The 25,129-nt window shown below is 40.8% G+C and overlaps 1 protein-coding gene across 1 annotated transcript in view; it reads right to left on the minus strand.

Moving 5' to 3' along the window:
• The window catches only part of FANCB (FA complementation group B), a 92,388-nt gene that overhangs the window by 13,103 nt on the left and 54,156 nt on the right, over window positions 1–25,129 (minus strand). The window contains exons 10-12 of the transcript XR_006213496.1: window positions 19,576–19,678; window positions 18,921–18,970; window positions 17,780–17,906 (exon numbers count right to left, since the gene is read on the minus strand). The gene's annotated coding sequence lies outside the window, so the exon portion shown is untranslated. The remainder of the gene's footprint in view (window positions 1–17,779; window positions 17,907–18,920; window positions 18,971–19,575; window positions 19,679–25,129) is intronic.

Below are 25,129 nucleotides of genomic sequence, written 5' to 3' on the forward strand. Positions count from 1 at the left end.
AAAAAACATAAGAAATAACAAGTGTTGGTGAGGATACAGAGAAAAAGGAACCATCATGTACTACAGGTGGGAATGTAAATTAGTACAGCCACTGTGGAAAACAGCATGGAGGCTCTCCCCAAAATTAAAAATAGATATATCATATGGTCAGTAATTCCACCACTTCGTATTTACCCAAAGAAAATGAAAACATTAATACAAAAAAATGTATGCACCTCTATGTTTATGGCAGTATTATTTATAGTAGCCAAGATATGGAAGCAACCTAAGTGTTCAATGATAGATGAATGGATAAAGAAGATGTGGTAAATACACACACACACACACACACACACACACACACACATATATATAAATAATAAAAAGAATGAGAACTTGCCATTTGCAACAACATGGATGGACCTAGAGGTTATCGCGCTAAATGAAGTCAGACAGAGAAAGACAAATACCATATGATTTCACTTACACCTGGCACCTAAAAAAACAAAACAAACGAACTAACTAAAAAAGCAGAAACAGACTGAGAACAAACTGATGGTTGCTAGACGGGAGGGAGGTGGGGGGGGGGATCGACAAAACGGGTAAAGAGGAGTAGAAGATACGGGCTTCCAGTTATGGAATGAGTAAGTCATGAGGATGAAAGGTACAGCATAGGGAATATAGTCAATGGCATTGTAATAGTGTTGTATGGTGACAGTAATATCATAACCATAGGTACTACTATCATGTATAACTTGAAGTGAGAGTCAATCTTCTAGGGAATTACTTACTTTTTCTACTTAAGATAAGGAAAGCAGCTGTTTAGACTGTCTCAAAAGCAGAGTCTGAGACAGGAGATAATCTCAGCAGAGTGTTGGTAGTTTGCGTGAGAGCAGATCCCAAGAAGTTGTAGTAAGACACAGGGGAAGTGAGACAGGAGAGAAAGCCGAGGCCATGAGACCAAAAACAAGGGTTTAAGGGGAGTTTAAGGTTTAAAATGAGGTCATTAGAGCAGACCCTAATCCAAGATGAACATTATCCTTACCCAGACAAGGATGTTCGGACACAGATACAAACACACAAAGAGAATATTATATGAAGACTGGAGTTCTGCTGCCACAAGCCAAGAAACTGCCAGAAGCTAGGAGAGGGGTCTGGAACCAAGCCTTCCCTAACATCTTCAGAGGGAGCATGGCCTGCCAACACCTTGATCTCAAATTGCCACCCTCCCAGAAGTATGAGACAAAACATTTCTATTACATAAGCCACCAAGTTCATGGTACTTTGTTACAGCAGCCCCAGGAAACTAATACAGACACTTTTGTGGCAAATCTGTGCATGCAAGTGAAGGGGTTCAAGACAGGCACCCACCCCAACCAAATGTGCCACTTTGGCAGGCGGATTATTTTGAGCTGAAGGTACTTGAGACCCTATGTGCTCAAGAAAAACTTTTGTCCCTCCCTTAACCACACAGAAGAATCTAAATTGGGGGTCTTTTCTAGAATAAGCGTTATTAACAGAGAGAAATTTTATCTGAGTGACCCATGTGTATGGCAGGGCAAACATCTAATCACCAAACATCTGCTTTTCTCATTGCCTGTGAAGTGCATTCCTATCCTCTGAAGTCTTAGATCCCTCCCTACCCCTTCTCCTTAGTTCAGGATGACATCTAGACCTCATTGTGCCTGACTCTGGAATTTCCGTGTATATGGATTCCCCACACGTACACCTATTAAACTTGATTTTTCTTGTCTTAATTTGTCTTATAATGTTACAGAAACTGGTCTGGATCACCTGGCAGAAGAACCAAGCAGTACTCGGAGATCTTGGAAGGCAGGAGGTTTATTTTACACCAGTGGGCTCAGAGGAGATCATTCTCCAGAGGTCTGAGCCCAGAGCATCAACAGAGGGGACAATTTATAGTCTGTTACTTCCGAATCCCTCATTAGTAGTAATTTGGTGCCTGAGGCAAACAGGGTGGGAAGAAGAGCCCAGATGGGAAGTCTTCAGGCAGGGACTGAAATTCCCTTATCAGTCCTGCGGCCATCATATAACAGATTTTTCCCTATCAATGTCAATTTGTTTCTTAGTCCAGCTAGAAGGAGCTTGAAGGGGACAAGCGTTCTTGCTCCTGTGAAGGGGAAAAGGCATTCATGCTCCCCAACACAAGGAACTATGCAACACAGCTATGGTGGAAATTAGAAGTAGGCAAGGGAGATGACTTGGGTACTAGAGACATCTACAGAGTACACAGAAGGTAGACATCTTGAGGGTGAGAGACTGTCCTGTTGTTTCTCTGCTCCCCCTAAATAAAGGGTGGGAAAACTGCAATACTCAATGGTTAGAACTAGAATGGAGACTGCCTAAAGGTGTGTTCTGTGTGTTCATTATATTTGAGGCAATGGTAAACCCTCCTATTATCCTCTCAATTGTTAATATACCTTTCCTTCCTAATGCAGCCATTAAGATACCATGTCCTCTTTCATAAGAACCAATTACATTTGTTGACACTTGAAAAAAGGACATTTTAACAGTCCGATTTCCAGAACAGCCTCCATTCTGCCTAGGGTAAGAACAGTAAAAACAAAACAAAACAAAACAAAATGGATGACAATTGTGTTACACCTCCAAATCATACATTTATATTCATAATATTTTATATGGGAAAAGGTTTAAAAATTGTAATGAATTCACTACAAATGTGTCATAGACCTGCCGGGGAAATTGGGAACATGGGTTTTTCCTTGAAACCTGAGATTCTTTAACTGGGTCAGGAATATCTTACTAAAAGCACTGCCCTCAGACACTGTCATTGGTACTTTCCTTCCAAAAGCATCAATCTCAAAAGAAATATGTGCACAAATTAGTGAGAGGACTTTTTCAAGATGCTGAATATGTTTGATCTGAAGACAAAGCAAGGCTCTTCATGAAAGCCACTTTATCATGCCCTACTTTGCTTAGAACCTGATTCTCCTTCTCCACCTGGCTGACCTGTTCCTCCCTGAAGCTAAGTGGTTTTCTGGAATGATCACATACATTGAACCCTGCTGGCCAACAGAAATCAGGAACTGGGTTTCAATATCAATGCATAATTTTAAAAATTAAACATATTGCCTCATTATAAAAGGAGTTATAATTCATCGAGTTAAAAACACAAAAAGTAAGTTGGAAGTAATGTACACATTGTATCATAAATAATATTTCCATTTATGATTCTATAAATTAGAAAAGGAAATGTGCTATTTAGAGCCTATGCTATTGGATAAGGAATCTAAAGTGCAGGCTTTTTCTAACATGCATTCTTTTTTTTAAGCATTCTTTTTTTAAGAATAGACTTCTTTTTTTAAGCATTCTTGAGATGTAATTGATATATACCATTCTGTAAGTTTAAAGTGATGATTTGATACATGCATACATTGTGAAATGTTTACTACAATAAAGTTACTTAACATATCCTTGACCTCACATGATTACCATTTTGTTATTCTTGCTACCATTGTTATGGTGAGATCATTAAGCCTCTACTCTCATAGCAACTTTCAAGAATACAGTGTAGCATTGTTGACTATAATCACCATGCTGTACAATAGATCCTCAGAACTTATTCATCTTTTAATGTATGCTTATAAATTTGTAGGTTTTGACCAACATCTCCTGATGTCCCCCACCCTTCAGCCCCTGCAAACGTCATTCCACTCTGTTTCCACAATTTCAATGTTTTTAGATTCCCTACATAAGATCATTGAGTATTTTGCTTTCTCTAATTTCACTTAGCATAAGAGTCTATCCATGTTGTCATAAAAGGCAGGATTTCCTTCTTTCTATGGCTGAATAATCTTCCATTGCATACATTTAGACCACATCTTTATTTATTCATCCATCAATAGACACTTAGGTTGTTTTGAAAATGAGGTACCAAAGTCCCCTACTGTTATTGTATTCTCATCTACAACTCCCTTCAGCTCTGTCGGTATTAGGTGTTCCAATATTAGGTGGGTATGTATTTACAATTGTTATATCCTCTTGACAAACTGATCCTTTTATCATTATATAATTATTTTCTTTGCTCTTATTACAGTTTTTGACTCAAAGTCTGTTTTGTCTGATATAAGTATAGCTACCCTGCTCTCTTTTGGTTTCCCATTTGCATGCAATACCCTTCCTCACTTTCAGCCTATCATGTCCTTGAAGCTGAAGTGAGACTCCATAGCAACATATCCTCAGGTCTGGTTTTTTTAAATCCACTCAGCCACTTTGTGCCCTTTGAGTTAGAGAATTTACTCCACTTACATTTGAAAATAATTAGATAGGTAAGGACTTACTATTGGCATCTTGTTAATTGTTCTCTGGCTGTTCTGTAGTTCCCTTGTTCCTTTCTTCCTCTCTTGCTGTCTTCCTTTGTGAAGTGGTAATTTTCTGTAGTGGTATTCTTTGATTCCCTTCTCTTAATCTTGTACCTCTCTACCATAGGGTTTTACTTTGTGGTTACCCTTAGGCTTATTTGTTTAAAATTTTTTTATGTTTAAAATTTTTTATGTTTATTTATTTTTGAGACAGAAACAGAGCACGAGTTGGGGAGGGGCAGAGAGAGAGAGGGAGATACAGGATCCGAAGCAGGTTTCAGGCTCTGAGCTGTCAGCACAGAGCCCAACGTGGGGCTCAAACCCACGAACCATGAGATCATGACCTGAACCGAATTCGGACGCTTAACCGACTGAGCCACCAGGCCCCTTAGGCTTATTCGAAACATCTTATAAGTATAACAGCCTATTTTAAGCTGCTAAGAACTTAACTTTGATTGCATACAAACTCTTTCCTTTTACTCCCACCCCCACATTTTAGCTTTTTGATACCACAATTTACATCTTTTTATATTGTGCACCTATTAACAAGTTATTGTAGCTATTGCTATTTTTAATACCTTCGTCTTTTAATCTGTATAATACAGTTAAGTGGTAAACATCCCATCATATTTCAGGAAGGTATTTGAATCTGACTATATATACATACCTTTACCAGTGTGTTGTATATTTTCACCTTTCTGTATTACTAGTTAGTGTACTTTCATTTCAGCTTGAATCCTTCCAGCATTTCCTTTAAGGCAGGTCCAGTGATGAGCTCCTTCAGCTCTTGTTGGTTAGGGAAAGTCTTTATCTCACCTTCGTTCCTGAAGGACAATTTTACTGGGTAAACTATTCTTGGCTGACAGGTTTTTTTCTTTAAGCATTTTGAATATATCATGCAATTCTCTCCTGGCCTGCAAGGTTTCTACTAAGAAATCTGCTAAAAGCCTTATATGGGCTCAGCTGTGTGAGAGAATTTTCTGCTGCTTTAAAACTTCTCTTTGTCTCTGATTTCAGACAGTGTTATTATAATGGGTCTTGGAGTAGATTGCTTTGGATTCAAATTTAGGGGGTGGGTGCCTATTAGCTTCATGAACTTAGATTCCAAGTCTCTTCCCAGGTTTGGGAAGTTCTCAGCCACTATTTTTTAAAATAGGCTTTCTGAGGGCACCTGGGTAGCCCAGTCAGTTAAGCGTCTATCTCATGGTTCCTAGGTTCAAGCCCCACATTGGGCTCTCTGCTGTGGGCATGGAGACGGCTTCACATCCTCTGTCCCCCACCTCTCTCTGTCCCTCCCCTGCTTGTGCTCTCTCTCTCTCTCACAAATAAATCAATTTTAAAAAATAATAAATGAAGTAAAATAAAATAAGCTTTCTGTCTCTCTCTCTTCTTCTTCTGGGACTCCAATGATATATAGATTATTTCTCTTAATTGTGTCCCTAAGGACCATAGGCTTCCTTCATTTCTTTTCATTCTTTTTTCTTTTTGTTCTTCTAATTGGACAATTTTAAATGATCTGTCTTTGAGCTGACTGACTTTTCACTTTGGTCCTGTCTGCTGTTGAGGCTCTCTAAGGAATTTCAGTTCAGGCTTTGTTTTTTGAGCTCAAAAATTTGTTTGGTTCTTTTCTGTTTTCTATCTTTTTGTTAGACTTCTAATTTTTCTTATATCATTGCCTTGATTTCATTAAATTGTTTAACTGTATTGTCCTGTAGTTCTCTAATAACCTCTAGAACAATTATTTTGAGTTCTTTTTGGGGCAATTAATGTATCTCCACTTCTTTGGGGGTCAATTTGAACTAAAAGTTTACTGTGTTTCCTTAGTGGAGTCATATTTCCCTGATTCTTTGTGATCCCTGTAGCCTTCTATACATATCTGCACGGCTGAAGAAGCAGTCGTCTCTTCCAAACTTTATGGGCTGACTTTAGCAAGGAAAGACCTTCACCAGTGGGTGGAGGCACACTGGAGTAGGCTGTGACGCTGGGTCTAGTAATGCAAGGTGCCAACTGAAGGGGTGTGTGGAGACTCTGGGTGTGGGGGCTGTGGTGACTCACTGGCTCAGGCTACTGGGGTCCACAGCATCAACTGCATGGTCCTTGGCAAGCACTGTGGGGGATCTGAAGAAGCTACAAGGGCTGTGGGGTCCTCTAGAACACTGTTACAAATGTGTCTTGTGGGGGGCGCCTGGGTGGCTCAGTTGGTTAAGCGTCCGACGTCGACTCAGGTCATGATCTTGCGGTCCGTGAGTTTGAGCCCTGTGTCGGGCTCTGGGCTGATGGCTCGGAGCCTGGAGCCTGCTTCCGATTCTGTGTCTCCCTCTCTCTCTGCCCCTCCCCCATTCATGCTCTGTCTCTCTCTGTCTCAAAAATGAATAAACGTTAAAAAAAATTTAAAAAAATGTGTCTTGTGGGTAAGCAAATGAATGAAATGCTTTTGTTTACATGGCCCAGGCAATGGCCCAGGCCCAGGATCAAGAGTCAGAACTAAAGCAGTTGAATAGGGAGGAAGAGGACAGGTTATATTTTTAAAGTACCATCAAGACAGAATCAACAGTTTGTTGACTGATAGATCCTGGGGACTGAGGGGGACGAAGATGAAAGATGGATGATGATGCAAAGGTTTTTAGGTTGGAGAGCTGAATGACGTTGCTGTTAATTAAACTAGAGAACACCAGAAAAGAAAGGATGAAAGGAAAGATATGGGTTGAATCACTGTGTTGAAGATACCTTTATGAGGTGCCTTTGAGATATGCAGTTGTAATCATGGATTTGGATCTAAGGAGAAAACTGGGACTATGTATGTTAGGAAGTCACCTGTGAATATGGAAAGCAACAAAACTGCCACCATAACAAATGTTTTTAAAATGATCTCATCCAATGTCCGTGACAACTCTGACCTATGCATTATTTTTACTGATGAGGACATTTTTTAATTTTAAAAGAGATTTTGAAAGACCAAAAAACTTCCCCAAAGCCACATAGCTAATCAATGGCAGAAGCAGCATTCAACTAACTCTCATTAAATACAAAGTCCATGTTCCTTCCTGTGTCTTACTGACCCTAAGTCATGGCAGTGGATGGAGTTTTCAAAAACAAACAACAGGCCTGTGGAGTATAGAGAAAATAGGCACGATATTGGGGGCAAGGCAAGAATCCAATGTACTCAGTATACAGTTCACATTCCAAGAGGAGAATATAATGAAGGGTATGACTGAGAGCAAAGGCAGCCACCCTGCTACAGGGATCCTCACACCCAATAATGGCTGTTATTCTGCTTCCTACAGAAAATTTCATTAGGCTCTTTGAGTGGACATGCCTTTCTGACTCTACAAAATAAAGAGAAATCAAGAATACTCAGGTATCAGTAAGAGAAAAAATGTCTTGAATCTCCGGCTTCTTGTTTCAATATAATGCTTTAAATGTTGTGAAATGGCCATTACATTGCCAAACTGGTAGTTACCACCAGCCAGTAGCTTCCTTCACTACATCTCTGGAAAAGAGGCTCTAACTTTCATCTTAGTTTTCCTTTTCGATGAAACGAAATACAAATTTGGGGGTAGACGTGGACAAAGAATAACTCTATTTTTAAGTGTTCCTGTATTTTCAAAAGTAATGTATTCACTCCTATATTCAATGAATCTTCATCAATTAGACACTCCTCTTGCTTTCTAGAAGTCTAGAGTTCAGCTGAGGAAAGAGTCTAATCCTTAAGTTACGAGTAGTTTCAATGAGAAGAGGCTAGGAGATGGGGGAGCAGTGAAGACGCAGAACAGAGGTGGGAATATTCGCCCATGAAAAGAAGAACAGCAACTCTTCAAGAACAACAGCCAGAGGACAGAAAAGATTGCACACAAAAGCAGCATGATGGCAAGAAAATTGAGGGAATTTGTGTGCAGTGGCTTCCGTTATTTTTCCGGTGGGAATTTCTTCTGAAAATAAAGAAGAAAGGTGCAAATAAGCAGAGACATTGAGAACAATACTCTGTCTTTCACCGGGCTTTTACCCTGTCCCAAACACAAAGATGTCTACACCCAAACATAAGATACCAGAATCACTGGAGCTGGGAAGTCAAGTGCATAGAGAAAAGGGCCAGGTCAATGTAACATGGTCCAGGTCTGAAGCTCACTGATGGAGGATGTGACTGGACATAAGGACGAAACTGGAAATTATTGAGAAGTGCAGAAGAGTTAGCGCAACAGATCTGTTGCTTCAGTGAGACATTTGACAGATCTTTCACAACACAAATAAGTGCTAAAGATCCCTATGAGTACCTAAAAGGCAAGTATTTCATGATTTTTAGACAGAAGAGTAAGGCAGTGCTCCTTAAGCTTGGCCGTATATTGGTATCACCTAGGGTGGTCTAATCTACTTCTATGTGAAAAATTACCACAGAACTTTGTAGATGAAAACAATGAACAATTTATTATCCCATACGGTTTCTATGGCTCAGGAATTTGGGAATAGCCTAGTTCAAGTTTCTGGCTCAGCAATTCTCATGAGGTTGCCACAGCCTGGGCTGCAGTCATCTGAAGGTTTGAATGGGGCTTCCAAGATGGTTCTCTTACATGGCGATTGACAGAAGGCTGATTTGACGGACTTCTCCAAAGAGGATTCAATAGGATACAAATATAAATATAAATATATATATATATATATATATATATATATATATATATATATATATATAAAATAAGGAATTTGTTTACATGATTATGGAGGCTGAGAAGTCCCAAGATCTGTAGGTAGCAAGCTAGAGACCCAGGAGAGCCAAAGCTGTGATTCCAGTCCAAATTCAAAAGCCTGAGAAGCAGGAGAGCTGATGGTGTCAATTCCAGTCCAAAAGCCAGCAGGCTTGATACCCAAGAACAGTAGATATTTCAGTTCACGTCCAAAGGCAGGAAAAGACTGATGTCCCAGTTCAAGCACTCAGGTAAGAGGAGTTCCCTCTCACTCAGTCTTTTTGTGGTATTCAGGTCTTCAATGGATTAGATGAGGCCCGTAAACATTAGGGAGGCCAATCTGCTTTACTCAGTCTACCTATTCAAACGTTAATCTCATCCAGAAACACCCTCACAGACACACCCAGAATAGTATTTGTCCGAATGTCCGGAAACCCTGTGGCCCAGTTAAATTGAATCTGTAGGGCCCAAGGGCAGCCTGCTCCTAAATGTGCCACTTTGACATACTGATTATGTTAAGGAAAAGTTACTTAAGAGACAACCTGCACAAGAAGGCCACTCAGGCTCTCCTTTGTCCCCCTGAAAGCAAGAAATAAATCTCTCATGTGAAAGATACCCTCCCTGTATCAGGAGGTAAAGAGACATCCTCATCACCAGAGATAGGAAATTCAGGGCTGAGAAAGCTGTATAAATAACCCTTGCTACTTTTTACTAATTTTCTACCCCAGCCCAAATTGTTTAGAATTCCTTACTAATCAAAGACCCCAAAGTTAAATTTTCTTTGTCCTGTCAGTTCCTCTGATTTATTGGCTCTTTGCCTAAAAAGTACAAAAACCTGCCTGCTTTGGTCATTTCTTTGGTCTCAATGTAATTATTGGGCCTGTGTGCACACATAATAAAACTTGGGGTTTTTTCTCCTGTTAGTCTGTCTCATGTCAATTTAATTCTCAGTCCAGCTGGAAGACTTTGAAAGATGGAGTAAGAATTTTTCCTTCCCTTCAATATATAAAATTAACCATTGCAAAGTCCTCAGTTCCTTGCTGCTATTGGTAGGAGGCCTCCCAGTTCCTTATAACCCGGAACTCTCTAGGGCTGCTTGAGTGTCATGACCATGGTAGCCCACTTGCCCCAAAGCATGTGGTTCAAGACAGAAAGCCAGGAGGAAGCCTCAAAGTGTTTTATGACCTAGTTTCAGAAGTCACACACAGTCCCTGCCACCGTATGCTCTTGTTAGAAACAAGTCACTAAGTCCAGCCCTCTCATTGAGGGAGGAATTAACTTTCACTTCTTGGAGAAAGGAGTATCAAAGGATTTATAGGTATATTTTTAAACCATCACATCTGGGGAACTTTATTTTTTTTAATTTTTTTATGTTCATTTATTTTTGTGAGAGAGAGCGAGCAAGCAAGCGTAAGTGGGGAAGGGGCAGAGAGAGAGCAAGATGCAGAATCCAAAGCAGGCTCAGGCTTTGAGCTGTCTCCACAGAGCCTGACACAGGGCTTGATCCGTGAGAACGGGCTGTGAGATCACGACCTGAGCCAAAGTCGGACACTCAACTGACTGAGCCACCAAGGCGCCCCTAGGGAACTTTAACAAATACTAACACCTATCTACCACCCCTAGCCCTTCTGATTTAATGGGTCTGGGATTTTTAAAAGCTCTCCAGGTGATTCCAATAGGTACACAAGGGTTTCTTCTATCATCTGGATCCACTCTTGTGTCTCTTGATGCTGTAAGCCCTTAACAAGAAAGCACATAGCCCTGTAATTTGTGTTTTGCCAGCCCTAATGTTGCACCATATCATGCACGTGGGTATGAAAACTGCATGTGATAAAAAACTCAATTTCATGAAAGAAATTTTAAAAATTCAAAATACTTTTCTTACTGCAACAAAGCAATGTTTTATATAGAGACATGATACTTAACAGGAGAGCATTTAATAACTAGCATTTTCAAAACCATATGTATTCCAAAGCAAGGATTTAAAATAAAACCTGAGTGGCTCAGTCAGTTGGGCACCGGCCTCTTGATTTCAACTCAGGTCATGATCCCAGGGTTGTGGGATCGAGCCCCGCATCAGTGTGGAGCCTGCTTGGTTCTCTTTCTCTCTCCCTCTCCCTTTCCCCTGCTCATGCTCTCTCTCTCTCTCTCTTAAAAAAAAAAAAAAAAAGAAGAAATAAAAAATAAAATAAAACAAATACAAAAGACTTTTAAGTATAAAGCCTAAAACTCACAAATAAAAGCACAAGCAAGCAATACTTTATCTTATAAAATATCAGATACTTACTGATAAATGTGACCAAGTCTGACTTTGGGGGTGTGATGGTTAGTTTTATTTATCAACTCGGCTAGGCTATAGTAACTAGTTATTTAATGAAACACTGATTTATATGTTTATGTGAAGGTATTTTGTAGGTGTGATTAACATGTACAATCAGTTGATCTTTGTTATAAAGTGGTAAAGAACTTGGTTGAATCATATCCTAGAGTTTCATGCCAAATAGAACTTACATGTGATGAACTTGGATATGTGGCTGAGGAGATTTCCAAGCAAAGTGTGGAAGATGTGGCTTGGTTTCTCCTTGCTGCTTATAATAAAATGCTAAAGGAAAGGGACAGATTGAGAAAGAATTGTCAAACCAAAAGGGACCAGCACTTGCTCTGAAAAATTCTCAGCCTATTCAGATAGCAAAAGATGAGAAAATGTGCTCTGGAGAGAACACCAAGGGTGTGGCTGGATAATAGATAATAGTTTGTTGAAGAGACTGGACATGTGATTTGTGGATTCAATCAATCATCCTGGCAGAAGCCAGGAATAGTGATGGGGTCATTCAGGAAGGATCTGTGGAGGATCCTCATGTCTAATGCATAGGACTCCCATGAATTTCACCAGAAAACTGACAAACTTTTGAGAATTTTATACCAGCAAAAACACTATCAGCCTGTAGTGAGAGGGACAGAGAGAACACTACAGGAAGTCAGAGACACGAAGAGAAAATTCCATGTGAAGAAGGAGGAGGCAGAGACCGAAGTGATGTATCTATAGGCCAAGGAAACCAAGGACTGCCCGCACACCACCAGAAGTTAGGAAGAGGCAAGGAAAGATCCCCTTCCAGGGCCTTCAGAGAATATGGTCTTGCTCACACCTTGATTTCAGACTTTTAGCCCCTGGAACCATGAGGGAATACATTTCTATTGTTTCAAGCCACCTAGTTTGTAAAACTTTGTTACATACAACAGCCCTACCAAGCAAATCCAGGAAGTACTGAAAAGAGCTACTGACTAAGCTGAAATCTCCCCTTGCCTTGAACCTCCCTATATTTTGTACCTGCTGAGGGAACAAAAGATAAATGTTCTAATCTAATAAACAATTAGATTAAATTAACTAAATAATTAAATAATTTCACTTAAAACTTGGCTTAAGACATATGTGAAAGTTCTATTACTTGCCATTTTGGCCTGTTTGCATCTGCCTAGATCTCTAACTTCCTCTCTTCCCTCTTTCCTGGTTGCAAAAATACCAAATAATACTTTTGCATGTGAAATCCAATAGAATAAACAACAGTGTTCTCTTGACAAACATCACTGCTCATTACTAAGGGATTGAAATTCTGCACGGACTTTGTTTACAGGCTCAGCTGCTAATTGTCAGCCAGTTTGCTCTGCACAGAGAACAACCAGAGCAGCGGGAACAACTGAAGCAGAAGCGCTACACTGATTTCGCTGACCCCCAGGGTGGCTGCTGGAAGCATTCTCAAATGATGAGGCCATAACACGGGCCTCCAAATCCCTAAAACCAAAATCACTGGGTCTCCATGGTCATCGGCCATTCCGGTCTCTGAGTTCATGCTCCGTTAATCAGGCGACTTCATTCAGCTCTTGGAAGAATCAGAATTGAGCTGCTTTTCACACCAATTTTGGTTCTTTAAAATGCAAGGAATTCTATTCATCAGCTTGATACCCATCCCACCAACCATGCATAGCTCCCTCTTACAAACAGCTGTTTCTTGGTAGGGCCAAGAGTAAGCACAACCAGAATTTAAAACAAAACAAAACAAAACAGAATGGGATAGTCTAATTAGAATAGAAAATATGAGCATGCCTGCCATATAGTAAAGGTAACTGTTTCCTGAAACTTTTCTCTCTTGTTTTTTCATACATGCTTGTGTACTGTGCAAGGGGGCAGTGGTCATTTTTAGACTAAAGGGGATTTAGAAATTATGATCATGCCCTAGACCTATGTTTTTCAGACTTTTAAAAACATGACCCCCAGATGGATACACAGTTTGGTTATGATCCAATACACATGAACACACCCTGGAGTTTCCCCAGTCAGAGGAGAGGAGGAAGGACACTCAGGGCAGAGAGAATGGAAAATGCAGGGTACGTGAAACAAATGGCAAGCCCGTGGAACTTGGTATGTTACAGGATTATCACATGGCATCATATGATATGGTTGAAACATGGGGTCACACAGCACAATGGTGGATCATGGAGTAAGGAAGGAAGGTAGTGACCATGCCATAGCGAGAATACCTTGGAGGTTATGCTAAAGGGTTCAGACATCATCCTGGAGTCATGGGAAATCGCTGAGGGGTCTTAAGCGGTAAGAAAACAATCAGATTTGCAACACAGCAGGGGCATTCTGTAAGGAGGACAAAGCCAATTGCTGAGATCGGGGGTGGTAAGCTGTTTCGAGGCAGTAAAATTCAACAGAACACTATTACTGTAGACCATGTAAGACATGGTGGAGACCTTAATTAAAGTGGTGGGAAAGCAGAGGAGAGAAAGGAAATAAGAGATGGTAGAGGCAGAAGTCAAGAGAATTTGGAGACTGGTGAAGAAGCAAGACATGTCTTGGATAACTCCCATCCTTCTCAACTGGGTGCCTGGGGGACATGGCAGTACTAGCCATCAGGACAGGAAAGGAGGAGGACAGCAACACTGTGAGCAGAGATAATAAGTTCAGTTTGGCCATATTGAATTAGTGTGCCTGGAGACACACAGGTGAATGAAGATGTTAGATAACTGCATTTGATAACCTCTTCCGTTTGGTTTCTAAGCTGAAGTGCAATCAAACAACCCAAGAAATATACAGGCTTTCAATCAACCCTCTCCTTTAAAGTCAGCAGGCCGTGGTTTCTACCATGGACCTTGGAGAAGTATTTCAAAAAGAAAGGATTTTTGCACCAAATGCAACACATTGTGGAAAAATTAGGGCACTGGTGCTGGTATCTTCAGATCTAGCTACTGCTGAGACTTGAGTAAATTGTCTTCGTGCCAGTATACGACAACCAAGCTTCATTTTGAGAGCCTGCATTAGTAGAAAAGAGTCAATGGGGCCACGCTGTGGTCTTGACCTCAGGAATTTGTCTCTCGACTCCAAGAAACCTGTTATTTTGTATACACCAAAAGGATTTTGTTAGGAACAATTCAGGCTCGAGCTCACCTAAAGGGAGTGGCTTTTATTCCTAAGGACAAGATATGCAGATCACCCTGGGATTTTGAGACCTGTCGACTAAGCACAGGCAGGTATGGTGCCAGGGCAAAGCACAGACGGAACTTGGATTTCAGCGCTAAACTTGGTGCTAGCGTATGTTATTGGGGAACAAGACTCCAGTTTAATCTATTGTCTGAAAGACCTCTGGAATTCCTTTAGCCGCTCAATGTTTTTAAATGACCACCATGTGTTTCTTCACCAAAGAAGAAAGTTTGAAACGCCTTTTTCAGTTAAATTACCTAGTAATAATTCTTTGGGTGGGTGTCCATGGCACAGGAGTCTGGAGGGTGGCAGAGGAGTGTTAGGGAGAAGACACTCTTGCCAAGATTTTTGGGGGGATAGAAGGTAGTGGGGAACATCACATAGACATCAGAAAAATTAAAATAAAAAATTAAAGTGTAAGAAGCAAAAATTTAGCATGCTTCTGGTTTCAAACACCATGCTTGGTTTTCATCCATGGTAGGGACAACAAAGTTATAATTCTGCTGACGTGGGTTAGATTTCATCCTCCTTTTCCAAGTTTATTACTCACTTCAAACCCTCTGCAGATTATTAAAGGGCCACCTGCCTCTGCCAATTGTGACAGGGTGCCTTGTAGAAAGTAGAGCAAACTGAAAATGCTAAGGTCTGCTTTTCAGTTCCAGCCCATTTAACAGAGCTAAGAAATCAAAGGCAGCAACTTGGCAAAACAGACTAGACTTGTGTTTCCCTAATCCAGCCCAGTCCTGAGTTTCTAGTGGCTTTTGCATGTCCCTCTGGCCACTCAAACCCCACATGCTTCCATTGTATTTGTCACCTCCCCCTTCTCACCTTACTGGCCACAACCTCTCCCCTTTGTCTCGGAGCCTACCCTTCCTGCATTCTCCTCATCCCACAAAAAGGAGATGTTTGAGTCTTAGTCACAGACCACTGACTCACTCTGAAACACCAATCTTTTACCCCTTGGTTTATGTTGGTGCTTTAGCAATGTCATGATCCTCAAGAGCATTGAAAACTGTGGGTGCTGGCACCTGTCAGGCTACAGCTGCCTACTCAACATCTTCATGAGGGCACCTCAGACTGACTGCAGGCATGACTGAATCTCTGCTCTCCTCCCCCCCACCCCAAAGTGCTCCTCTTCCCCATCCCCTCATCTTAGAGGGCACACCGTCACCCCCTCAACTGCTCAAGCCAGGTTCATCCTCCCACTGACTTGTCTGCCCACCCAGCTGCCAAACTCCTTGAATCCCACCTTCTTAACAGTTTCAAATGCATTTTACCCCACTACCCTTGTCCTGCCTCAGCCCAGGCATTTTAGATTTCCTTTTGGAGTAAAGGTCTTATAACTGTTCTCACTCATTCCACTCTGACTGGGGCCTTCTGACTGAAGCCAGAGTGATCATTCTTGTTTGGAGCATGATGTTCTGTTCCTTTACATCGTTCAACAGCTTCCTTCGGTCCACGTGATACTTCCCGAGAGCCTCCATTACACGGCCAATTCTGACCGCTCTGATCCTGTCAGCTACAACTCAACAACATACCTGTACTCTCACCTGCTACTGTTGCCCATAAACTTGTCTGCTCCTTCTTAGGCTTCTCAAATACCTTGATATTTTATTTTGCTTGCTCCTCATTGAGAAATTAAGAATTCTCAATCCTAACAATGTGACAGATTTAAAAAAAATGCTAATCTGAAAGCCTATGTTTGTAAAGGGTATATACCCAGAGTAGATGGCCTTTGTTTGGCAGAATGACTGGCTGAAGTTTATAAAATGAAAAAGCAGCAGCAGGGTTGAGTTAAAGATTGGGAAAGTCAAACTGTTGGACATACTAGAGTAAGGGCAATTATGGGTTTCAAAGGAGAGTTTGATGGAGAGCGAGTGAGGGCTCTGAGAAAGGAGAGGAGGGGATATGTGAGGAGAGTACAATAGTGAAAGAAGGCCCGGTATCAGGTGACATGCTGTGGCTAGAGAAGAAACACATCCACTGAGTGATTCCCAGTGATGAGGTTGGCCAAGGGATTCTTGAGAACTGGAGTACCCAAGATTCCATTTTATATGACTTGTCTTGACTATTCTGAGCTGTGATACCCCTGTGTTCCCCCTGAACCCCCCATGGAAATCTGTCACAGGAGCACTCTGGGGTAGTGTAAAAGAGTACTCCAAGCTAGAGGTGATACAGGAAGGAAGAAATCACAGGTGGTATGGAGAGAAGACAGCAGCCAACAGGGTCCAGGGGGTAACAGGGCAACAGGCCACAGTGTGGACTGACCACAAGAAAGTGAGATGCAGAGAACTGCCCAGGCATCTTGGTAAGCATGTTAAATTTTCTACTGCCTGAGAGACTGTGTCCCAGGGAAGTTCACCTGACATCAAAGGGAAAAGAGACACAGCACCTAGAAGGCAGAAAGTTGGGGGATTTCCAGGCAGCTGACCCTGAGATTAAGGTTATCGCTCATTCAATAAAGTTATAAGATTGCAGTGAAGTACATAAATGCTCTTGAGTAGGTAAATAAATTCAGTAAGGACCATGTTAGATGTAAGTTAAAATGATTACACTTTTGGAAGGGGGGTGGTAAAACTCACATTGGATTGTAGAGATAATGTAATGTTACCAAAGTACTGGTGATAACTTGAAAAGAAAAGATTGGTCTCTAGCCTCTGGATTCTGAGACTAAGGTGTATTGTCTCCAAAAGGTCAGAGAAATAATGATATAGTTTTGATTCAAATTACGGTGAAACAAAGAGTAAAGTGATTGGAAGAGAAGAGGGAGAGGCTGATTACCACTGTCCTAGAATCTTCACAATTTCTAATCAAGAAATTCAGGAAACTAAGTAAAATCTACCTTATATCTTACATAATAGAATTTATAGAATAAACAGGTAAAAGTCATCAAGCTGGGGATGTCACAATTCAGAACGTATTCTAATGCCGAAAGAAATCATTTCAGACATAAAATGTATTTCCAAAGCCTAAAAAAATATGCTTTCACATACAGACCCAACAACGATATGTGAGAACATTTGGTGCTTACTGCACAGTCACTGGAGTTTTATAAAGACTAACATCTTGCTAGGACCTCAGTGCTAATCAGAATTTGCGAAAGCAGTGTGAATAAATACGTATATGAAATATTAATATATCCTGATTCCAAAGGCAGAAGTAACATCCCGGAAATTTCTGGGTTCGAGAATTGCAAACTACTTGCTAATTAACTTGGATATATTAGGATAAGTTAGGATATGCTACAGTGATAATTCCAAAATTCACAGTGGTGTAACAACAAAAGATTCTCTTACTCAAAGTCTTTAGCAGATCTCGAAGACTGGGCAGGGTTGCTGTTCTCCACGTGTTGGCACAGTTTTCCACACTGCTTAGATTTTTTGGTTTCTCCATCCCAACATACACTCCCACGATTACTGTGGTCTAGGAAGAGAATATGGAACATCATAGACTGGCTTCCATCCATAACTCACATTTCAGTCACATGACTACATGTAACTTCAAGAGGGCATGTGCCCCCAACCACAAGAAAAAAGATCGGAAATCCTGGTGGCAAATATTAGTAATGTCTACCACACATACATAGCAGATCTTTAGATTTTACTTGTATTCCTATAGGAAGGATACAATGACAATGTCTCCAGGTATTTCTAAGCATAAGAAGCTTTTTCCCATCCTCTTCCCACTTGTTTCCTGCTTCAGCATGGTATGACCAAAAAAAAAAAAAAAGGAATAAAAAACAGATGTCAAATGCACTATTTATTTTAATCCAACCCACATTACCAGTGAAGGGCTCTGAGTTTTCTTCTCTCTACTGTCGGGTTTCTCAACTTCGGCGTTATCAACATTTTGGGCCAGATCATTCTTGGGGGCTGTCCTCTGTTGCAGGACATTTAGCAGCCTCCCTGGTCTCCACTTCCTAGATGCCAAGAGCATCCCTCCCACTACAGTTGTCAAACCAAAAATGTCTCCAGATGTTGTTAAATATCCCGGGGAGGTGAAATTGAGAACTGGTTGAGAAGTGCTTTTCTATTTGCATTCCTTGACCACTATGAAGGGTTCAGATCCTCTGACACATGAAATAGCCCAGTATGAGCATGGGTAGTAATAGACCAAAAATAATGCTTTTTCTCCCAGATCCCAGATCTATCACTGAGACTTTGGGCAAGGCTCCGAACCCCTCCTTTATTGTATCTATAAAATGGGGAGAAGAATGCTACCTGGGTCACAAGCTTATTGTAAGAATTAAATGAGACAATAAATAACTCATCCTTTTCTCTCTGTTTTGGAAAACTACTTCTGTATAAACCCAGTTCCCGTATATACATGGAATCTATTTCTGGACTTTCTGCCCTTTCTCATGTGTCTCTTTGCTTATTCTTGGGAGAGTTCCTTCCCTTGTTGATTAAGCACTGTTATTATTAAGTCCCGTATTACCTATAGGTGTCTTGTCTGGGAAACTTGGCCATCAGGAAAGGGACTGGAAACTGAGAAGTGAAGAAAAAATCCTTCAGAAGCTCTGCACTAAAGTTCAGATACTTTTCTCACTGGGAAATCCCCCAAGGTTATCAAGAGAGTTCATAAACTATTAATTCTTTAGCCCCTGCACCATCTGGAGCCTCACACGCAGGTACAGGCACCCAGTAAATGGTTGCTGAGGGACTAAATGACCAATTTCAGACATAAGTCAAACAAGCTTATCATTACTGGGTTCCCCCAAACAACCTTAGGTTAGAAGTCCCAAATTAGGTGTAATGAGGACAGGAAAGGTATTAATACAGGCAGAACTGGCACCAGCAATAAGTGACGGGTGACAGTCTGACATTAAAAGAGGAAATTAAATGGCAAACATTAATTAAAAAATAAAAACCACATGCTCTGGAGAGTAAGCAGCCCCACATATCACAATAACCCCTTGGCTGCATCACACTGTCAGTGCATAATAATTGACATTCCTAATAATGACTCTGACATTTTAAAAAATGCTAATTTCTGTTCAGCATGTTCTATTTTAAAAAATTCAGAGTACTGTGTAAAGCAGTTGAGAAAGATTTCCATCATAGACTTATAAAATATGTAATTTGCAATATACCTTAGAGATTAGCCAATCTGGTTTCTAGGCGCCCAGAGAAGAAGTGGAACTAAAGCCTTAGTTGGCTGACTTGATGGCAAGCTCTTCTTCCACAATGGCACATCTTAAAAAATATAAACATATTTCTTAATTAAAATTGCCAAATTTAATATTTGGAAACTCAATAAGGATGTACTTCGACTATACCGAATTTTCCTGCACTGAGTTACTAATCAACTGATCCTTACTGAGCTTCTGTGTTTCTAAAAAAAAAAAAAAAATAGTTTACATCTGGTAGGTGTGTCAAAGAAGAGAGAAAGCATGATGCCTGACTCAAGTGACTAAGCCGTCTGGAAGGGAAGGAACAATTTACATGTAAGAAATCAGAGCAATGCAAAGCAGTGTGGGGTGTGGCAACGAGTCTTAGGATGTGGAAACTAACTCTAGGTGCTCTGGAAATTGAGATATAAGAAACATCAACCCATGGCAAATGGTCAAGGATGCACAGAGGTAAGGTGGCACAGGTCACCCATGTTGGACCCAGAGAATATACAGACTTTGGAAAAGAAAACAAAGATGCCTCAGATGCAAAGAACAAGATGAGAAAACACTTGAAAGGGATGGAAGCCTCAAGCACATTTTCTAAAGCATTCATTTGTACGGGTTATCTCACAAGTACGAGTTATTTATGAAGAAGTAGGAGACGGTGGTTACAGGAAATATTAAAAATTTAGCCTGCCCTGAAAAATCTAAGTTGAAGGGAGGGGAGAATACAGAAAATGGCCCAATTATTCTAGAGTAGCACTGTCTGATAAAAATATAATGCATACCACACATGTAGTTTAAAATTCTCTAGTAGCCCCATTAAGAAAAGCAAAATGCAGCAGATTATAGGCATACCTCAGAGACACTACAGGTTCAGTTCCAGATTACCACGATAAAGCAAAGATCACAATACAGTGAGTCAAATACATGTTTCGGTTTCCCAGTACGTATTAAAGTTATGTCTACACTATACTGTAGTCTATTAAGTATGCAACAGCATTATGTCTAAGAAAGTACAAAGCTTAATGGAAACATACTTTATTGTTAAAAATTGCTAGCCATCCTATGAGCTTTTGGTGAGTCATAATCACTGATCACAGATCACCATAACAAATAGAATAATAATGAAAAAGTTTGAAATATTGTGAGAATTACCAAACTGTGCCACAGAGACACAAGCCAAGCAAATTCTGTTGGAAAAATGGCATCAAAAGACTTCTCAGTGCAGGGTTGCCATAAAACTTCACTTTGTGAAACATACAATATCTGTGAAGCACAGTAAAACGAAGTATGCCTGTAAATTGATTTTAAAAATGTATTTTCTCGGGACGCCTGGGTCCCCGCTCTCTCTCTCTCAAAAATAAGTAAACATTAAAAAAATAAAAATAAAAATATATCTTCTCAAATTTGATATATTCAAAATGTTATTTCAATATACAATACTCAACATACAAAAACTATTGAGATACTTGACATTCTTTTACTCATACTAAGTCTCTGACATTCAATGTGTATTTCTTTTTTTTTAAGTTTATTTATTTGTTTTGAGAGAGAGTGAACACAGGCGTGTGCACACACAGGTGTGTGCATGAGCTGGGGAGGGGCAGAGAGAGAGGGAGAGACAGAATCCCAAGCAGGCTCCATGCTGTCAGTGCAGAGCCTGACGTGGGGCTTGATCCCACAAACTGTGAGATCGTGACCTGAGCCAAGATGAAGAGCCAGACGCTTAAGGAATGAGCCACCGGGGCACCCCATAAGGTGTATTTCACACTTAGAGCATATCTCAATTTGGATGCTAAATTCATCAGAAACATCTGATCTACACTTAGATATTATATAACTTTTAATTGAAAAGATGAATTCATATACCCAAGTTGTTCCAAACATACTTAAAAGTTTTCCAGTAAATGAATCAAATACCAAAAATCATTTTGCTAATGTTCACATCCATAGTAACAAACTGCTTCAGTTTTAAATCTAAATGTCAAGCAATTAAAATGAAATAAATTAAAGGCTCAATTCCTCAGGCCTACAGGACAAATTCCAAGGGTTCAATCATACATGCGATTACTGGCTACGTGTGAGGCTGTGCAGGTCTAGAGGTGAGTTTCAGGGATGGGAGGCAGGGTTGCCAGGTGACAGGAGGCCCACGGATGGCAGACTGTGAGTACTCGGAGGGAAAATGTGTATGCACTAGTACAGAGCACAGAGCCACTCTATACTAGCTGCCAAGAAAGAAGAAGATACCATGATGAAAACAGAGTTCTAGGGAGACTAATTTATAACAGAATAGCGAAATCAAAACAGGAAAAAAAATATAACAAAGTCGGGGAGACAAATGGACAGTTTATCACAGTGAATAAGCTCTGAAATAAGGAGGTCTGGAGGTGGAGGCAGGACGAAAGAATGAGGCAGAAGCAATGATGTTAGAAGCTGTTTGCTGGCTAGAAGAACTGACAAGACTGAGGAATAGGTGGGACAAAGAAGAACCCTGGCTCAAGTCCAGAGTGGTTTTCAGGAGCTCATAGACTTTTTTTTTTTTTTAATCTTTTTTATTTTTTTGTTATCATTATTTTTTTAACATTTATTTTTGAGACAGAGAGAGACAGAGCATGAACGGGGGAGGGTCAGAGAGAGGGAGACACAGAATCTGAAACAGGCTCCAGGCTCTGAGCCGTCAGCACAGAGCCCGACGTGGGGCCCGAACTCATGGACCGCAAGATCATGACCTGAGCCAAAATCGGACGCCCAACCGACTGAGCCACCCAGGCGCCCCTCATAGACTTGTTTTAAAAGAACATTTCTGTGACTTTGCTTCTATCTATCTATCTATCTATCTATCTATCTATCTATCTATCTATCTTGAAGTAATCTCTACAACATACTCTACTGACTGAGTCAGCCAGGTGCCCCTGGACTTCACAGATTCTTGAGATAACAGTTGAACTCTTGGGAATGTAATGGGTCAATTATTATGGAGAACAAGAGTTGAGGAGGGTGGGTGGCGGGGGAAGAAGGGGAGCAGACAGGAGAGAAAGGGAGGGAAGGGGAAAGGAGACAGAAAAAGAGGCTATAAATTTTAAATTTATTATTTACCAATAAATAGATGATAGGTCAAACCATTTGAGCGAGATCACCCAGGGAGGTCTGTAGGGTGAAAAGAAAAGGGGCCATCCAGGAACAATACATTTCTAGGGACAGAGAAGTCTTCAAAGGAATGCTTCCAATGGGCAAAGAGACTGAACCAGACAGGTGAGCTCTGTTCCATGGCCTTATTCACTCAGCCAACATTTATTCAGACAAAGGCCTAGGTGTTCACATGCTAGATACAAGCCAGGTGGGATGCCCTGGAAGGGTGCACTGCTAGGCTCGCAGCCAGGACTGAACTCCAGATGGCCTGCCTGCAGCAGCGCCTCTGTCCTACACCACAATAGGAGTCCTGTACAGTGTCACCGACAGTGTTCTGGCCTTGGCAATAGATCAGTCTAAATTCTATCCTGTTTCCTTGAAGTTTCATTCGCCGTTTATAAAAATGTTCTTCAAGGAAGATCTTACTTTTCCTAACAATAACAAAGTAAATAGATCCTATCTTGGAAAAGACAAGTTGGGGCTGGGTGGAGATGGGGTAATGGAGATATCTTCCTGTACATACTAGTGACGGTGCTGGAGGCAGTGTAGGAGTTCAGGGAGGGAAGTTGGGGTTGATCTCTCACCCATACGCTGTTGCCATGAGATGGGGGTAGAGGCAGAGAAAAAACATAAATTACGATGCAAGAAAGTTCAGAAGACATTTAGTTCGATATGAACTGATGATACAGTATACCATTTAACTTTTGAAAGGAGTAGTGCTCAAATTGAATTAGGATAGAAAGGTCTAACTTTGTAACTTCTCTTTCCATAGAAATGTCACAGTATTTTCCATGAAGGATCAAAAGGACCACCATATTTTTACCTGCTCGAACAACACATTTTTAACGCTACTCTGGCAAACAACTGCAATTTTATATTTGTTAGTTATGACACCTCTATTTCCCTGCCCTTGTAATTTGAAGGACAACGCAGTATTCTGAGTTCAAACCATGAAATATAATAGAGAAAATTACCCATTTTAGAAATATAATTCTTTCTATTGCATAATTCACTTAAAAAAAAAAAAGACCTTTAAGGAAGAATTTACTCATTAAATCTAATCATTTGCACAAAACAATGCTCTCCCTCAATTCAATCCTTAGCTCTCTCCTCCTAAATTTTTCATAAAAGATAGAACTTGGTCTCATTAACTTCACACTTCTCTCAATGACATTCAAGATTCTGAAATCTGAGAACCATGGAATGCACAATAAGGAAAAGCAGTCGCCTGGAGTGTCTTTCTTTCTCCTCCATCTGACATCTCCTATACGTCATCCATGTGCCAGTTGAAACACCAACTCTGGGAAAATAGAGTTGCCTCACATGAATTTCTCTGTGCCCTTACAACACCCCTCCTCTCTTAGAGAAATCTGCTTGCATTTTTCTTACGCATGAACACATCTGCCTGTGCAAGTCCTTCAGGGCAGGGTGGATATCACGCATATCTTTATATATCCGGAGATTAGCCCACCAACTGGTGTAGGAAGCACACAAAAAACACTTGTGTAAGAAATAAAGAATGAGGGGCGCCTGGGTGGCTCAGTTGGTTGAGCGGCCGACTTCGGCTCAAGTCATGATCTCGCGGTCGGTGAGTTCGAGCCCCACGTTGGGCTCTGTGCTGACAGCTCAGAGCCTGGAGCCTGTTTCAGATTCTGTGTCTCCCTCTCTCTGACCCTCCCCTGCTCATGCTCTGTCTCTCCCTGTCTCAAAAATAAATTAAAAAAAAAGTTAAAAAAAAATAAAAAAAGAAATAAAGAATGAATATACAAATGAGCAAGAGAATGAATGAATTACAAGAAATGGGTTCAGAGCTGGAATTCTTAGCTCTATTACCTTGAGCAAGTCATTCCACCTCTCTGAGCTTTCATTTCCTTATCATGAGAAAGAGAAATAGTGGATTTCCTGGTGGACTTCTCAGGGAGCTGGGTATCATCACATATAATAATGTGTGGGAAAGCTCCTGATAAATGGGAAACTGCTACGCAAATGTTAGTTATTGTCTAGTGCCTGCATAAAGACATACAAGCCCAGCCAAGTGTAGAATAGGGAGGGGGAACGAATTCCATACATCTGGGACTGGTGTCATTGTTGACCCAGATCCCAAAACAAAATCCTAAGAAACATCCTCGACTCCTCCTTCTCCTTCACTCCGAACACCCAAATAGAACCAGTATCACCTCTTTCACCATCACTGGGCACAATACAGATAAGAACCACTATAAATTCAAGACTCCACTCCTCCTGGTAGCAGCAAGTCTACTTCCTCCCTCTACATCACATCTTCCCATAATTGACCATGACCTCCAGGGATTACCCAATCCAAGGAGTAGGATCGGGGTGGGAAGGATGGCTTTGCTTCTTCATGTAAGTGGAGGACCAACTAGAGAATTGGTATCTGACA

Source organism: Panthera tigris, chromosome X (genome assembly GCF_018350195.1).
Source record: "Panthera tigris isolate Pti1 chromosome X, P.tigris_Pti1_mat1.1, whole genome shotgun sequence".
Classification (NCBI taxonomy): Eukaryota; Metazoa; Chordata; class Mammalia; order Carnivora; family Felidae; genus Panthera; species Panthera tigris.